Below are 13,378 nucleotides of genomic sequence, written 5' to 3' on the forward strand. Positions count from 1 at the left end.
CCTGTGGGGATTACTTATATAGGACTTATTAAGGATGAGTCTAACGAAGCGGCACCATATAGAGAGCCTAGGACTGAGATGTCAACATTAAGCTAGGACTTGGCGTACTGTTTGGAGTTAGCCCTAGGGGCTAACTCTGCAACTTCAGAGCCTACTAACAGCACCCTGGCTGATTCCACCCATGCCACCAGTCGTTCCCCAGCTCATCCCATTTTACGCCTCTTCCGCGGCACTGGTCCCTCTAGCACGAGTGCACGTATTAGAGTCCCATATGGAAACGTTGGTTCACCACATAAAACCTTGGATGAAGAAATCCATTACTGAGGCTGAGGACCGATAGAGAAGAAGGTGGCCCAAAAGACCGAGCACAAAATTCGAGCGGTTGACAAGCCCCTTTACGTCTTCGAGTTGTGGGTGCTAGGACGACCAGACCCTACCATAGACCTGACTACTCTTCAGGCTACGATGGCTAGTTTGCAAGAAAATATGAACACCGCTCTAGATATGAAGGGGACTGAGCAGGTGAGTGCACCCATCAAGATGGCAGAGGACACAGTGTTAGATGACTTGTTCAAACCTTTTGCTGAGTAACAAACGGAGCCATGTGTGTGTACCAAGAGGCACCACTCCAGCCATGCCGCTGAGGTCGGTGATGAGACTCGTGCTAGAAAGAGAGAGAGTAAAGTGCTAGGGCATGATAGGACGGATTCCCTGGTTGATGAGGAGCTATGTTAGCGGAGCGTAGGGGAGATGGCTATTGTGGCATCTAGTTTTAAAGATGTGGGTGATGAAAGGAGCAATACTGATGGGGCAGAGGTTGTAGTGGGCACTACTAAGGGTGACCCAAGTTTTGATCTTATGGGATTCAGGAAATTGGACCCATCCATATGTTGATAGTTCTTCAATGCTTTGCACCACAGGTTTGCTTCACCTACCACCCTATTCTTATGATTCTATTGCATTGGGGGACAATCGCAAGATTTTTTTGTTGGGGTGGAATAAATAAAAAGTGAATGGAAGGGTGAAGTCTTAGTAACCCAACTCACAATCCTCTCTTTGGGTTTTTTTGCCTGTGTTATTTTTTTTCCAAGAGACTGTTTACTTTTATGTTGAACCGGCATGTAATAATTTGTACAAAGTATTAAAACATGAAAAATAAAGCATGATTACTGATAAAATGTTGCCCCTTCCTGGATAGTGGTTGCATGTATAGGTCCAAACAATTTGAATGTGTGGCCACTTAGCATGATATAAATTGGAACCCACTGCATGATCTTCAACTAACACCTAAACTAGAAAAGGTGATAATTTGGTAGTGTAATGAGGTGCCAACGAGTGTGAGGATATTTGAGTATTGAATAGTTTGTAATTAACTAGAACATTAACGGGTAGTCATGCAAAGCGAATCTGTGTAAGAAGTTAGGAAGTGATCATAGGCCTTTGTTCAAAATAGCCTATTTCTAGCCTAAAGTAATATAACCAAATAAACTAATTTTCTCTTGTTAATCCAAATATGTTAAGACAACAATAGACAAATTTTCTTATGTTTTGGCCCCAATCCGTCCTTGCACACGCGTACCTCGACTTAGGCCAAAAGAATATGTTGAGTGTCGCTAATGCAATTAATAACCTCATCTTAGCCCTAATCCGACTTCGGGTGTTGGGCAGCTCAACTCATGAAAATTCCAAGATTTAAGGATGGCTATTATGAGAGAGGACCCACAAATGGGGTATGAAAAGAGTTGGATGTTAAAAAGAAAAAGAGAAAGTGAGCAAAAGATGTGACTCAGTGAAATTATCAATTTATTCAAAAATAATAAAATTTAAAACAAATGAAAGAAAAGAGATTTTAATGAGAGAAAGATGCAAAAGCAGTAAGAGTCACATCCAAAAATAAGGAAGCAAGGCAAAAAAGAATAAAAAAGAAAAATAAGGTGTCGTTTTGAATCATAACTTCTCAATTGTAATCATTACATTGAATGATTGATGTTTTATTAGCTTAAGATCTCGCACTTTTTCAACATTTCCAGCACGGTCACATTACCGTCACTCAAGAAGGCTTCTCAGGTGGAGACGCGCCTCCTCCTTTGCTCTTCTAAGGAACCACTTAGTGACTTGTCCTTGTCTTTGGTCATGTTTGTTTAACCGAAGAATTATTACCATAAATTAACAACAAGTAATTACTCACTTTGATTAATGAGGTAAATAAATCACAGGAATTTCGTGAGAGTGAAGCTTTTAGGAAAAAATATTTTGGATACTATTTGTGTAGATTATTGTGCTTTAAGGTATGCATGTTCTTTTGAGTATATGAAATGCGATTGTAACCTGTTAACTTCGTTCAAAAGAGGTTTGTGTGGGCTGTTATTTTGTTATAATTCTTTTTTCTTTTGTTGGTCCAAGTCCGGAATACTCATATCTGAGGCTGTCAATCTTTAAAGTCTCATTTTATAAGTTTTATGGAGTTCTTCATCCTCTACGTTAGCCAGCTTTCAGGTTTCTCGAAGTTAATTAGAAGCCAATAAAATACCCAGAACCAATGTAGCTACACATATTTTTGCTCCTCACTGCAGCAGTAATTTTTGTGACTGCAGCTGCTGGTGTGACTAGTGTTGTTCCTCAGGCTACACTACCTCAATCTCTAGGCTCACTGAATCATGTGCCTTCTCAACAGCCTACCAGTTGTTATCCTCATCAATTTTTACAAGTAAAACAATCTATATTGGTTATGATGGTATATATCCCAAGCCTTTGATTTGCATCAAGTTGTTTGGGTCTTAGGCTATCCACATCTCCAACCACTACCACAGTTCATCCAGCAACAACGCGACCAAGAATAAATTCACATACATGTAAAGATACTGAGAAACTCAAGTACCCTGCACAAAAGTATAAATTTCAAGAAATTCCGGCTGGTGGAAAGGTCAAGAAACTATAAACCAGGTATGTGCTTAGTCTCCTTTACCTATACAATGGTATCTCCAGGTAATTGCCCTTCACTGGCCATTGACGAGAAATTATAATGGTCATCTTCTAGTAAAATACTTAAAGTTAAATGATTGACGAGAGATAGGAAAAAATATTCAAAAAATTTCATATTATAATTTTCTGGCATATGAACCAAAGCTTAAGTATCTAGAAGTTCCTCTATTATTGCTATCTGCTTGTTGTAGTATCCACCGGGCCCCTGGCTGTGCAAAAAGTTTTTCTCCAAGACTCAAAAATAAACCAATCTCCTGGATTAGAACAAAAATTTTAGATGATATCATTATAAAAATTAAATAAGAAAAAAGGAGGAATTGTAGATGATATATTAGTACTTCAATTGCTACTTTTCCAACTCTATTTAGTGGAAGATTGAGGGGTTTATGTATCGCTAGTCTGAATGGATAAATAACATCGCTAAGTGGTTCTATTTATCCATTCATTGACTAAAGTATGTGTAATATATCATATCAACTTCAAGAGTGACGACATAACTAAGAAAGATGTTGGTTAATGTGAGACTAGTTACCATAGTGGTTGTGACTAGAGGTCACATACGTTGTGTTTTTTTCCATTCCTTTTTTGGAAGGCTTCCACGAAATCACAAAGTTCCTATGACTTTCTGGACAAACTAGTAAGTAATTTGTTACCATAGAAAAATTTTAGAGTAACAACTGGATCATCTCCTTTACAATAGAAAGATCAAGGAAATTCCGGTTTTTAACAAGCGTATGTTTTTATTTCTGTTGGAAATTTCTCTTTAGTTTTGTATGCTTGTTCATTCATTTTGTAATACTATATTTCTTATATAGACATTGGAATTCAAGAACAATATAGATGAAGCAGGATGGAGGGTTGGAAGGTCCCCGATTCATAAAGCAGTCACCTTCTCATTGGACCACCAAGGTGAATATTGTTAAATTATTATATTTTGGTTATGTTATGTTCTAGTGTAGTAGTTTTGTAATCGTTTTCATTTAGAATTACGATGCCATGGATATTTTTTTAATAAACTTTCTTGCGTGCTAACTTTCGTGGACTGATCACAATGAATTTTTGTGCAAGGTGTCTCCATTTTTGTATATGTTTGGTTACTCTCTACTACCATGGAGTACTGGCCTTTTGTGGTTTAAAAGACAAAAACACCAAAAATATAGAGCAGGGAAATTCAAGTGAAAAGCATGAATAAAAGTGCACTAGTCTTCGAGTAAGGTTTACATTTTCCAAATATAAAAGAAGTTACAAATATATGTAATAACATCGAGTCGCTATAAAGCTGCTATTATCTGTGCTTTCTTTATCAATTTCTTAAACCCTATACCATAGTTATTTTATTTGATTCTCTTCTATGCATATGATATTGTATCTTACTCTTGTTTGCACTTATCCTTTATTCTATCGAACATGTGCATTACTTTGGAAACAAGCTAATTATTTGTTAGTGCAATATTTAGCGTGACAATAGTTGATACTTGTTTAACTTTCAAACTTGAGGATTAGTATATAGAATGACATGTTCATTTTTACTAAGTTTTAGCCATTTACCAGTGGTTCCACATTTTACCAGTAGAGTATAAACTGCCCATATTAATATATGCTTATTTACATTCCTCGAAGTGGGCAGTTCTTGATCATCAGAGTAGCTTCTTTCTTTGAATTTGCTCCTGGATTCATACTATAATTGTTAGACATTTCTAGACTGGGATTGCTCTTAAATATATCATGTATTGACTTTCAGATTCAAATTATGACTTCTATTATTTCAAATATTTTCTTATATATGTAAATATCATGTCTTCTTTATTACAGTGTAGTAACAAAGCCTATTTTAATCACATTGAAACAGTATGTTAACTCAAAAAATTTACATTTTGAATGGCTTTATTTTAAGTGTGTTGATTCATTGCTTTGAAGCAATGAACCAACGCAAACCCGGGATTTTTTCAACTGTGTGCCTTATTTTTGTTCCTCGCTTTTTTCTTTTCCACGGGTAAGTGTATTCAGTATAGCCTATAAATTATGAAAAGTAGGAAAACGAGATATTTACGTAGTGTTCTACCTAAGATTGATTCTTATAATAATGTTTCTTCTTTAGGAAAAGGAGAAACACATGGTGCCTGAAAAGTATATGCATCAAGATACAAAATTGTTTATAATAATTAAATAAAGTACATAAAACTATCTTAATAGTAATCGTAATTTTTAGTAAATGCTGAATTTCTTGTATAACAATTTTACTTAATTCAGTTGCACAACCCAGATCATGCCAAATAGAGCATTTTCTAAATTGAACATGAACTACAAAAGGTTCTCCCAAATCCTAATAAATGGGTTTGAGAAATGTAACCGCCAAATTTTAACTAATGGAAGATTGTTGTAAAATATTGCTAGTATTAGTATTTGTATGTATATCAGTATTCTGCAGCTGCTTCAAATCAAGAATTTGTTCTTGGGATATTTAGGTACAAATATTTTTTATTTTTATCTTCTAATTCTTAGTTGATACCATGCCATAGTGTAGAATATGGTTTAATGCTATCATTTGTTGGTGTTTGTATAATACAATGATATTGGATATACAACAATAGCAACACGAGCAGTATTTCTCTTCTCTATTACTCTGTTTGTCTTATCATAGTTCTACACTTTGATATGTATTTGCAAAACCTATATTAATCTTCTCTCATCAAATTTCATTTATATTTTAAGAATTTTTATGCATTATATATATTTCTTGCTCTTCTTCTGTCACACTGGTCTATTTTGCTTGCAATTGTAAATTCGTTCTTTGCTCTCGTGCTAGCAAGAAAATTACTAATGATAAATTTGTTTTAGATTTTCAAGTTGTATTTAAAGAGCTTCAAAAAGCTAAGGTGCTTGCAGCTAAGACAGAGACATCACATTCGCCTTTCGTTTCCCAAGTAGTTCTTCATTCTAGGTAAATGATGACCATAGGTTATACTAAACTGGAATTTACGTTAGTTTTTCCCTTATATTGCTTACTTTTGTGAATTCCATTTGGGCTCTTTGCTTTCAAAAAGTATGTTCAGTTGGCTCCTAGTTTGAAATGAACTATTTTAATTCAATTATTTTCCATGTTATTGAATTATATAACTATATGATTACTAACATAGAACTATCGAATGTATCTTTATGCAGGTTCAATGTAGGCAGGCACTAAAACCCTAAGGACAATGGATCATTCAAGACGACCGAAATTCCATTTACTTGTGCTGGAATTTCCCCTATAATTGTGCATTTGTTATAGGAAGCAAAGTTACAGCTTCGTGCGACATTTTCTCATATGGTGAGGGACAATAATAAAGATGTATATAACATAGAAAGTAGTGATGGATACAAGGCTGTTCGTCCCAGTGGATGCAAATACACTTGTTCTAAGGAAATTGATACTGATATAGCTACTCCAACTCCTGTTGTTGCTTCCCCTGATTCAGCAGCAATCATGTTTACAGGTTTATACATGAATTTAGTACAACTACTATTGGCTTTTTTATTGATGGTCATTAATTGATAATATAATGGATGTTGCATAATCTATTTGATGTGTATAGAGGAACACAAAATTAGTTTCTTTATTAGTTTAAGTAGTATAAACAATTGCTCTTTTTTCTTTTTTCGGTTAATTGCATGAGTATTGTTTCCAGTCATTTTGCCAATTCGATGTACTATGTGCAAATGGTAAATAATTTGTGAGTATTCACTTAATATATCACTACTAACACTAGAATAAATCATACTGCTAGTACTAGAATTTCGGTAGAGTAATTTGTTTTTATTTTTCATTCTTCATATGTAAACATGAACTTGTTATCTATATTTAGCAGGTGTCCTATTGATAATGAATAGGAAGACGTTGGGCAAAACAATGATTTTGATTGAATGCAAATAGTTGAACCTCTTATGAACTAGTATACCGAAGCTACAGATGGTATTTCCATTGAAACAAAACAGAATGTTGTTATTTGGCATTGTCGAGATACAAATCTTGGTTTTGTGTCTTGCTAAGCAAAGATATGTTAGATAATCTTGAGAGTGTTCTTGCATCTGAGCATGTTGTTGTGAAGAGTGGGAATTTCATTGTTGAAGTTAAGCCTCAGGTTTGCCATATCTTAGCCTTTGCATTTTATGGTGACTTACTTGCTCCTTCTGTTTTAATAGAAGAATCAATCAACTAGGCCTCATTTCATGGAAATCCTACATCGTTTAACTTGAAAGGATAATATAAACAGGTACAAATTGCAAGACCTAATGAATACTGTAGGATTTATGTATGTTGTTCTTATGTTCCTTGGTGGAACAAACATATTCTACTGTATTTTCAAAGAGGAGGCTACTGGTATTGACAACATCAATCAACGATACCAAAATTGGAGAAGGATAACAAGACATCTCATTGTACTTGAGGTAATGTACTGATTTCTAGTGTATGTTGTGAAGTAGAAAATTAGAGCACGATTTTTTTATCCTTAAGCATATGTATCTCTTATAAGCTTTTGAATTGGTTGTTTTTATCTGTACGTAGATTTGTCACCTAGATTTCAACATGTTATGTTTGATTTGAATGCACTTTAGTAAATAGTGAAGTGATTGAGTGGGGATCCATGGAAATTCTAAGTGTCACTTTTTCTATGTTAAAAAGTACAACATTTTTCTTCTAGTATTGTTGGAAGAACATGGTCACACTATTTTTTTCTACTAGCTCTGCCGTATTACTTCCCTTCTCAAACAGAAAAAATATTTATCCTACTAGCCTAATATGTTATTAATGTTTTTTATTTTTTCCTGCCTTATGCCTTATGATGTTGCTTTATTCTTAATCGCAGTTGTAAAGAAATAAAATACATTTGAACTTCTAAATACGCAAATCTAGTTGATAGTCATTTCTGAATCTATTTAATTTTTAATAATTATACCGAGCAAAGGTTAATAACAATTTAGTTTTCTTGCTTTTTGATTACCATTTATAACACGAATATGCAATAAATGCATCTGATAAAACAGGAGAGGGATGTCAATCAATCCCATCTAATTTTTTTAAAAAAAATTGTAACTAGTTGATGTGCAACTGAAAGCTGCAATCTAGAATAGATCTGCAACCTTAAGTGTAATTTTCAATCTACAATTTTGTTTAAATTGTACTCAGAATCTGCAAAGTGAACACAAAAATTCTAAAGTCTGAAGTATTAAACGGTTGTAATATTTAAGTGTTGCAATATGTAATTTATCTTGAATTTCTTCCCTCTTTATAACTGTTGCAATCTGATTTCGCTGTACGTTTTAAATGTTTAGGGAAGTGAAGGTGAACAAATTTTAAGGGTCTCCACAAGTCAAATTGATCTCATTGAAGCGGACGATGGAGGATATTTGAACTGTTTTAAATGTTTGAATACATTATGGTTAATTTTGTTGAAAAAAAAATATATTCATTGCTATAATATATTGAAATAGTGGAAGAGTATTTTTTGAACTATTGTGTACAAATTTAGAATATTGCTTTATATGTTTGTGTATGTACACAACACATATTATGTTTTGAAGTTTATGGAAAATCTATAAATTTGAATTACATAATAGCTAATTCAATTTTTTAGATTATTTATTGCAAAACAATATTTGTGTATTTTTATTAGAAATTGTGGCATATAAATATTTTATAGACAAAAAATATTACCACACATAAAAAGTGTAGTCATAGGACTTTAAATTGTATATGCATATGGGCAAAGACTACAGTTCAAAGTGTTGTAATATATTAGATATAAAAGGCAACACTTCATAATTGTAGGCAATATGGTAAAAAAGACAACGCTTAAAAGTGAAGCTAATAAGGCAACACATTTAAGCGTAGCTGCAAAGTGTGTCCTTTTTTCCTATTAGGCTACACTAGAAAGTGTAGCTGAGAAGGCAACACTTTAAAGCGTATCTGCCAAACGGGTTCTTTTGCCTTTAAAGATACGGTTAAAAGTGTAGCTTATAAGGCAACAATTTTAAGCGTAACTGCAAAAGCGTGGTCTTTTTGCCTTTTGGCAATGCTTTTAAGCGCAACTGATAAGGCAACACTTTTACACTAAGGTTATGATGCTTTCAGCCACCCATGAAAAAGTGTGGCTTAAAGTCAAAAAGTGTTGCCTTTTATCAAATGCCAAAATTTTTCATAGTTTTGGCCACACTTTTCAAGAGTGGTTGTAGACATTAAATAGTATAGTGGTAGTTCGACAGGAATCCTTATCATTTAGTCATAACACCTTTGGCCATACTTACCAATATCATGTTTTATTATGGTTAATGAGGAATGTCTTTATCCTCAATATATGTTCATGTTATCATAGAGCTCATATACAAGCAAGGCACAAAGGTCAATTCATTTTAAAGGGAACTCTTCTAACTTTTTAAAAAAAAACATGCTCATACTTTCTTACTGATGAAGTCAACAAGATAAGTCACACCATGCATATAAGAACAACAGGAAGTCATTTAAAAAGATTTCATTTCTAGCATGATAATACTCTTCTTAAACATGCATTAATTTGGAATATTCTTGCAATTTATAGGCACACATCAAGAACACTAGCTAAACATACCAACACCTTTTTAAAGTGAGTCTACATTAATACTTCCCTAGACATAAATGTCACACATTTTTAAGAGACTCATTATTTTTTTCACTTTCAGGGTGCTCAAGTTCTCATTGATGGCCTAAAACACCACACCTTAAAAGTGACATCAATCATGCTCCTTACCTCCTCCCATGAAGTGCAATGCACATTTAGCATATCAAAATGCACATCAACATGAGAAAACATGAATTTGAGAAAAAATCCATTTGCATGCAACAAAGAGTCTTCAAAACATCAACAACATCGGGGTTAACCAAGACATACATAACATATGGAGAACATGAAACTTATACTTTTATACAAAACATTTATTATGAACAAGCTATTTCGGAACTCATTGGTTTCAAGCTTCAGTAGGAAAAGAAGGAAAAGATAGGGATATCTACCACCTTGCTACTCACATCATCATCCCCACTTAGGGTAAACCTATTTCAGAGAAACTTATCTCATCCAAAAGGACTTGGACTAGCCAATCCTTCTAGTTAAGCATATATCCCCATCTTGCGGTCAAGCTCATGCTAACTTTTCTTACCCTCACCTCCTTCCATCTGTTTTGAAGGAACCATTTCCTATTAATTAGTCACTCACACTCCACTGTTGAGGAACTCAAGAGTTCAAAATTGATTAGCTAAATTACTCAACTCCATAATCATCGCTCAATGCTATCCTTAACATAGGTAAGTCCAAGGGAACTCATTTTAGGACTATTAAGGGCATTCATAAACTTAACAATCTAGGCACAATATCCCCCACTTAGGGTTAAGCTAATCATATACTTATCACCTGATGCCCTCAAACACAAAGGTAAAAGTAAGTCAAATCCAATATTACATTCTCCTTACTTTAGAAGGTTGGACATCATTGATATTTTTCCACTCCAAACTTATCCCAAGTAGCTTATTAACTTAACCATCAAGAGATACTTTTCAAGCATCTCTAGTCCTCTAAGTACCACCTAAAGGAACCCATGAAAATCAAGTTAGGTAATACTACACAACCATATGAGGTCTTCATTACACCATGAATTCCAAGGGTAATTGCACCTCTGATAACATTCTACAACATAGTCCTAACAAGGTAAGTAGTTCCTGATTCAATCCTACCAGGGTCATCACCTTTTGTGGACACTTCAAACCGAATATACCTAGATACAACCTAAGAAACTCCTCAAATGACCATATTTAAGATCAAACTTCAAAGTCAACTGACCACCATAAAGAAGGTCAATATTAATTTTTTTGCTTACCCTAAAGAGTTAAGGGTACAGACTACCCTCCAAGTGATTATATCGCAAAGACATAATCTCAACTTATGGAATAAAACACTTTATCCGTTTCTACCTACTCTTAGAATAGGTTCATAAGGGGAATAATTAATCGTAAGGTTGTCTCATTAGCTAGCGTACTTCACAACCACCATACAAGGTTCAACACCCATTTTACCTTCTTAGGAACAAGTCTACATTAAAGACTCCAATCCACACAAGGGAAACTATGGGGGCAATTCTCAAATAACAACGCAAGATTATCCCTTCACTATTAACCACGTTTCTACAAAACATGTCAAGACTATCTCATAACAATTCCCTACAAACATGCTTAATTATAATACAACCCATCTTGAAATAGGGAACTCCATTCAACTATAACATCTCTTAATAACCTAAAAACATATTATATCATAGATTTTAAACATAATGTCTCAATTCTCATAATAAGATATGTCCGTAAATAAAATCACATAAATATACCAACTTTCACCTTCACATATACTTATAAAGCCACAAAACCAAAGTAAGCATCAAAACTCACTTATTCTCCCTCAACCTTGAGACATCCTCCATTCCAAGCAATCACATTTAAAAGACTACCGAACAAGGAAACATAAAAAGAAATCATATAAAGTTTAGTTCTATGGCATGACACAAGAGTAGTGAACAAAGTGAAACTCTATTGTCCTATAGCCTCTCTCCATAGATGTGTCACGACTCATCACCAATTAACGAATCTCTACTACTTGTGGCAACAAGAGACTTTAGACCCTAAATTCACATTTAAAACCTTATGCTCTTGTACCAATTTTATTACGATAGGGGAGAACCCCCTAGAAGTAACATGTCTTACTTGACCTCAAAGAGGTCATATAAAATCCCTTACACATCTTTCACACAGACGCGCGCGCGCACACGAACACACTCACACACAATAATATACATATATATATATAATATCGCAATGTAGAAGTATACTCTAAGTCTAGTTTTCCAACATAAGACAACTCAGTAGAATACAATAGGGATACAACCCTTAACAACATAAAATATAATCTATCTTATTTCATCCTTTTAAGGAAACATCTTGACTTAGGCAACCCTTGATTCATAAGGGTTCCTTTACTTGAACTTGGGATATCCATCAAAGATCTTCACTTAGAATCCATTATCTATCCATCAACATCTACACTTTGTATAGAAAAATGAAGAAGAATGGTATTAGTACAAGAATGCACTAAGTATGGAAACCATGCATTAAAAGAGGACATTTCATATGAAATCATGCAACATGTCTTTTTAGTAAATTGTTTTAACATAGGCACATTTAAGGATAATATAGTTCACATACATCATATAGACATGGATACTTCTCAAAATAGCACATAAAGACATTTATCATACTTAAAGGTATATTCAACATATAGAATACATTACCTCTCTTTTTTTTTACTTCTTTATTAAGTTACTCTCAAGTGTACTTAGTACAATGCTTCACCTTGAGGTTACCTTACAATATTCTATCAGAGATATGCTTAAAAATCATAAAACCAAATATTCAAAAGTCATATGCACATCATAAACATAATTTTCACATAGGAACAACCATCAAAGACAACTTGAAAGTCACACTAGTGCAATGTTTTTGTAGCATCCCATAATACTAAATCCACAAAGTGTACCTAAGAAGTAACCATCAAAAAGGCCTAACATACTTATCAAGTCATAGCACTTTCATTTATAAGCATACATAAGACACATACTTCATAACATCATAAAAGGACTCTTTATTTTACTACAACCTTAGTCATAACTCTTTTATTTCATACCATAATTAAACCACCCTTATTATTCTTTCACAAGCTTACTTTTGCAATATACATATGGAGTCTCCTACCCCAACATATACTAAGTAAACCTATTTAGAAGCCATAAGTGCAATGCACATACATAAGCATAATTCATGACTTGATATATAAAGATCAGTTTATTTGTATTCATACAATTCATACATACATAACATAAGTCTTACTTTCATACATGTACTAACCTTATACGTGCTTGAAGTTTACTTGTGCAATGCATGGGTAGAGGCCATAATCCTACCCATACTAAGTAACCCTCTCAACAAGTTTTGATTAGAGTCCATAGTCTTATCTTAGTCCATTTCTTACTCTAGGAGACTTAAACACAGCCGACATAGACTATGTGTGCTACATGGATTCCGGTATTCTCCTCCCACACCAAAATGAAAGGGTTAATACTTGTCTAAGGTGTACCTAATCGTTCAAAGATATATAAGGGATATCCAAAAGATATAACCTAGGGGGACAAGTATTTATAGAACATGGATATTTTTTCTAAAAGCCTTGACTTACTAGCGTGGAGGTTTCCATCTCATGAGACAACATCTATATTGGGAACCCAAACTTTTGAAATATGAAGGTTCACTTCTAGGAATTTGAACTTACTAACGTGAAGCCCC

General features: G+C 34.0%; 1 pseudogene; it reads left to right on the forward strand.

Annotated features, from left to right (window-relative positions):
- Window positions 1-465: 465 nt before the first annotated feature.
- LOC114074237 lies at window positions 466-8,454 on the forward strand (annotated as a pseudogene).
- The last annotated feature ends 4,924 nt before the right edge of the window (window positions 8,455-13,378 follow it).

This window comes from Solanum pennellii, chromosome 10 (assembly GCF_001406875.1).
Source record: "Solanum pennellii chromosome 10, SPENNV200".
Classification (NCBI taxonomy): domain Eukaryota; kingdom Viridiplantae; phylum Streptophyta; class Magnoliopsida; order Solanales; family Solanaceae; genus Solanum; species Solanum pennellii.